Raw genomic sequence first — 6,000 nt, 5'->3', positions numbered from 1 at the left:
AATACCTTGAAAAACTTTATCTCTCATTGCTGTGTTTGGAGAATAGAGAGTGGGTCAAAGCATGAACTTTCCAACCTTCCTTTCGTTATTTTATTTATTATTATTATTATTTTTTTTTTTTGAGACAGGGTTTCGCTCTGTTGCCCAGGCTGGAGTGCAGTGCTATGATCTTGGCTCATGGTAACCTCCACCTCCGGGGTTCAAGTGATTCTCCTGCCTCAGCCTCCTGAGTAGCTGGGATTACAGGCACGGGACACCATGCCCAGCTAATTTTTGAATTTTTTTTTTTTTTTTTTTTTTTTTTTTTTTTTTTTTGAGGCAGAGTTTCGCTCTTGTTACCCAGGCTGGAGTGCAATGGCACGATCTCGGCTCACCGCAACCTCCGCCTCCTGGGTTCAGGCAATTCTCCTGCCTCAGCCTCCTGAGTAGCTGGGATTACAGGCATGCGCCACCATGCCCAGCTAATTTTTTGTATTTTTAGTAGAGACGGGGTTTCACCATGTTGACCAGGATGGTCTCGATCTCTCGACCTCGTGATCCACCCGCCTCGGCCTCCCAAAGTGCTGGGATTACAGGCTTGAGCCACCGCGCCCAGCCAATTTTTGAATTTTTAGTAGAGCCAGGGTTTCACCATGTTGGCCAGGCTGGTCTCGAACTCCTGACCTCAAATGATCCTCCCGCCTTGGCCTCCCAAAGTGCTGGGATTACAGGTGTGAGCCACCGCGCCTGGCCTCATTAATGTTTAAGTCACTTGGAAGGGAGTGGAGACAGAGTTTCCGCTTCTCACAGTGGAAACATACTAGCCGATAGAATCTGGGGGTGAAAGAGCTGAGCACTGAGACTGCAACCCTGGGAGTTCAAGTAAGGGGCTTTTTTTTTTTTTTTTTTCTTTGTCTAGGCTTAGCAAGTAGGTCAAGGATGTGTATCAGAGCAGTGAAAGCCCATATGGGCAACTTCAAATTATGGACCAGCTTCCTATAGCGACCCCATGTGGCAATAAGATGATTTGCAGGAGCAGAATGCTCCATCAGTAGTGCTCTTCTGCTTGGGTGTGGAAACCCAGGTCATATTCCCGTGTGAATTGCACGCGCCCACCACAGGCTTTTTAGACAACTAGAGGATCAAAGAGGAAGTGAATATTGCATATGGGCTCTCAGCTGGCTAAACAGAAAAATGAAAGAGATGCGGACCTTTCATTTTTGGAATGCTTCATACTGTTTACATACAATATAAATAAAATAACTGCAAAAGAAAAATAAGAGAGACGAAGTGGAGTGTTTATATTTTTCTCTAGAAAATCATTAATAATAATAATGTTGATTCTGTTAAATAAGAATTATAGAGGCCATTGTTTTCTTTTTTTCTTTTTTTTTTTTTTTTTGGCGGAGTTTCCGCTCTTGTTACCCAGGCTGGAGTGCAATGGCGCCATCTCGGCTCACCGCAACCTCCACCTCCTGGGTTCAGGCAATTCTCCTGCCTCAGCCTCCTGAGTAGCTGGGATTACAGGCACGTGCCACCACGCCCAGCTAATTTTTTTGTATTTTTAGTAGAGACGGGGTTTCACCATGTTGACCAGGATGGTCTCGATCTCTCGACCTCGTGATCCACCCGCCTCAGCCTCCCAAAGTGCTGGGATTACAGGCTTGAGCCACCGCGCCCGGCTCGAGGCCATTATTTTCGACTGAGTTCCTGCACTAGGCTACAACAGACCAGACTCGAAATCAAAATGGATTCACTCATGCTGGGGTTTCAAAGTTGATGTTTTGTCCTTTAACACTTCTAATTTTTTCCCCTATTGGTTATTGGTCCATTCAGAATTTTGTGCTTTTTTTTTTTTTTTTTTTTGGAAGGGGATTGAGGGGATGGTCAAAGGTGAAAATTACAACAAACATAGTTTAAAGAATTTAATTGGCTTTATTTGGGATTCTAGAATCAAGCAACACTTCATCCATAAAATAGAAAAGTGTTCCAGCGAGCCCAACAGAGGAGGTGGAGCTTACAGACAGAGAAGGGCTGAAAAAAAGTGGATGCAATGAGCAAAGAGCATCTTCATTAATTTTCAGTTACTTTTTTGTTGTAAGGCAGGAACACAGAAACAGAGTAAAAGAAAAATAGCTGATTTGTGAACATCAGGTTACTTCAGGCTACCTTTGTAATGTAAGGATTAAAGCAGAGTGAACTTTATTATGCCAATTAAAATTTTAAACTGGCCCGCTTGGCCATTATTTCTCTCTTGATTTCTCAGAAGGTCAGTGACTCCATTTTGATTTTTAGTGTGGTCTGTTGAGGTCTAGGCCATATATATATGGTGGGGTTTTTGGGTGTGTGTGTGTGGGGGGGGTTTGGGGTTTTTTTTGTTGTTGTTGTTTGTTTGTTTGTTTTTTAGATAGGATCTTCTTCTGTTGCCTAGGCTGGAATGCAGTGGCACAATCATAGCTCACTACAGTAATCCTTCTGGGCTCAAGTAATCCTTCTGTCTCAGTCTCCCTAACAGCTAGGACTATAGGCATGCACCACCATGCCTGGCTAATTTTTTTTTTTTATTTTTATAGAGACAAGGTCTTACTATGTTGCCCAGGCTAGTCTCAAACACCTAGGCTCAAGCAATCCTCCTGCCTCAGTTTTCCAAAGTGCTGGGATTGCAGGTGTGAGCCACACAGGCCATGCCTGGCCCTTGTATAATTTTTATTTAACAGAAGTTACCAAAGAATTAGCTCTCTAAAGGGTTCCTGTTAGATGCTTTTGCTAGCAAGACTTTTCAAATGCTTAAGGAATACCAGTGTCTATTGTTATATAAATTATTTCAAAAACAGAATAAAAAAAGAATGCTCCTCAACTTATAGACTGGAATAACTGATTCCCAAATCTACCAAAGCTTTAATAATGAGAAAAGAAAACCATAAACTAGGAGTGTCTACAAGACCCAGAAAATAACATAGATAGGTGCAGCCGATAGGGTATGAAATGAAAGGGAAAGGTGGGAGCTGCAGGCACTGGTCAGTGTGCCTGGTCACTGGTCACCCCTTCTTCAGGAATTCAAACTCAAATGCTTCAGAACCCTGTGCTGGTCAAATAAACAAGTCCTGCAAGTCACTTCTGTGATTTTGCAGCCTCTGGTATATCTCCATTACAAACATAGATGTAAACATTCTTAGGCCAGGCATGGTGGCTCATGCCTGTAATCCCAGCACTTTGGGAGGTCAAGGTGGATCCCTTGATCCCAGGAGTTCAAGACCAGCCTGTGCAATATAGTGAGACCCTGTCTCTACCAAAAACTTTTTTTTTTTTTTTTTTTTGAGACGGAGTTTCGCCCTTGTTACCCAGGCTGGAGTGCAATGGCGCGATCTCGGCTCACCGCAACCTCCGCCTCCTGGGCTCAGGGAATTCTCCTGCCTCAGCCTCCTGAGTAGCTGGGATTACAGGCACGTGCCACCATGCCCAGCTAATTTTTTGCACTTTTAGTAGAGACGGGGTTTCACCATGTTGACCAGGATGGTCTCGATCTCTCGACCTCGTGATCCACCTGCCTCGGCCTCCCAAAGTGCTGGGATTACAGGCTTGAGCCACCGCGCCCGGCGCCCAAAAACTTTTAAAAATTAGCTGGGTACGGTAGTGTACCTGTGGTCTCAGCTTCTTAGGAAGCTGAGGTAGGAGGACCACTTGAGCCCAGAAATTCAAGGTTATAGTGAACTATAATCATGCCACTGTACTCCAGCGCAAGTGAGAGAGTGAGACCCTGTCTCAAAATAAATACATAAGGCTGGGTGCGGTGGTACACGCCTGTAATCCCAGCACTTTGGGAAGCAAGGCAGGCAGATCACAAGGTCAGGAGTTCGAGACCATCCTGGCCAACATGGTGAAACCCTGTCTCTACTAAAAATACAAAAATTAGCTGGGCATGGTGGCAGGTGCCTGTAGTCCCAGCTACTCGGGAGGCTGAGGCAGGAGAATTGCTTGAACCCGGGAGGTAGAGGTTGCAGTGTGCCAAGATCATGCCACTGCCACTCCAGCCTGGTGACAGAGCAAGACTCCATCTAAATAAATAAATAAAATATTAATAAATCCAGCTGAGCTTATATTGCAATGGCTGGGCATGGTGGCTCACACCTGTAATCTCAACACTTTGGGAGACTGAGACAGGCAGATCACGACGTCAGGAGTTCAAGACCAGCCTGACCAACATGATAAAACCCTGTCTCTATTAAAAAATACAAAAAGTAGCCGAGCATGGTGGTGCGCACCTGTAATCCCAGCTACTCAGGAGGCTGAGGCAGAAGAATCACTTGAATCCCGAAGGCAGAGGTTGCAGATCATGCGACTGCACTCCAGCCTGGGTGACAGAGTGAGATTTCTTTCTTTCTTCTTTTTTTTTTTTTCTCAAAAAAAGAAAGAAAGAAAGAAAGAAAAAAAGAAACAGCTACTAAGACCAAGTAACATTCACTCTAGGGATGCAAAAATGTTTTAATATGTGGAAATTATTTTTTAAATAATTCATAATCTCAATAGGTCATGCTAGAAAAACCCATATGATCCAGGTGTTAGAACTTTCTGACAAGCAGGAACCCATGGATCCAGAGCTGGCATGGGTGTGGGCTGGCAGAGGGTACCCACAAAGGTAGCATCCAGAGGGAAAGCCAGGATCAGGGCCACAGCAGACAGCCTAGTAAAGTGTCAGTCGGAAGGAACTGGACGGATAAGCTGAAAGCAGATAAAGGCCATGGGACAGAGCCTGGGGAGATGCTTGTAGGCACAGTCTGGAGGTTTTCCTGCAGGGATCTCCATGCCCACTGGTGTTGGGCCAAATCCAGACTCTAGCTGCTGCAAATGCATTTGAAAACATAAAATAGCTCTAAAAACGAAGACTATAAGGATCATTCTTTCACATGAGAAAGAATATATCATGCAGACCACCCAATTATAACTAAAGAATGCTTTCCTAGTCTGCTTTTCTGAACCATTTTGTATTTTCAAGACCTTTTACAGTAAAAGAAAAAAGCACAATGGAATTTATCAGAGAACCTGAAGAGGAGACAGAGGGGAACAGTGATTCCCGCATTTTATATGGTCAAATCTAAACTAGTCTATGCACGCTATACCTCAGTAACAAATTTGGGGTTTGACTTTCAGTTATTTTTTAGTGACATCTTGCCATGTTTCCCAGGCTGGTCTCAAATTCCTGGGTCTCAAGTGATCCTCCTATCTCAGCCCCCTGAGTAGCTGAGAATTACAGGCACCACCATAACCAGGTAACAAATTTGTTTAAAAAAAAAAAACAGTGAAGGTAGGCCAGGCCGAGCGGCTCATGCCTGTAATCCCAGCACTTTGGGAGGCCAAGGTGGGAGGATCTCTTGAGCTCAGGAGTTCAAGATCAGCCTGGGTAACATAGGAAAACCCCATCTCTACAAAAAATAAATGAAAAGAATTTAGCCATGTGGTCCCAGCTACTCAGGAGGCTAAGGTGGGCTGATCAACGGAGCCCAGGAGGTCAAGGCTGCAGTGAACTGTAATTGTGTCACTGCACTCCAGCCTGGGCAACAGAGTGAGACCCACACAAAACAAAACAAAAAATAATAAAGGCCAGGTACAGTGGCTCACACTTGTAATCGCAGCACTTCGGGAGGCCGAGGTGGGAGGACTGCTTGAGGCAAGGAGTTTGAGACCAGCCTAGGCAACACAGTGAGACTGTCTCTACAAAAATAACAAAATTGGTGTGGTGGCATGTGCTTGCAGTACCAGCTACTCAGGAGGCTGAGGCGGGAGAATCACCTGAGCCCTGAGGCTACAGTAAGTCCCCTTGTGTCACTGTACTCCAGCTTTGGTGACAGAGAAGGCTGTCTTAGAAATAATAATAGCCGGGCGCGGTGACTCAAGCCTGTAATCCCAGCTACTCAGGAGGCTGAGGCAGGAGAATTGCTTGAACCCAGGAGGCGGAGGTTGCGGTGAGCCGAGATCGCGCCATTGCACTCCAGCCTGGGTAACAAGAGCGAAACTCCGTCTCAA

The sequence above is a fragment of the Saimiri boliviensis genome, chromosome 17 (genome assembly GCF_048565385.1).
Source record: "Saimiri boliviensis isolate mSaiBol1 chromosome 17, mSaiBol1.pri, whole genome shotgun sequence".
Lineage (NCBI taxonomy): Eukaryota > Metazoa > Chordata > Mammalia > Primates > Cebidae > Saimiri > Saimiri boliviensis.
This window is presented reverse-complemented; position numbering follows the sequence as displayed.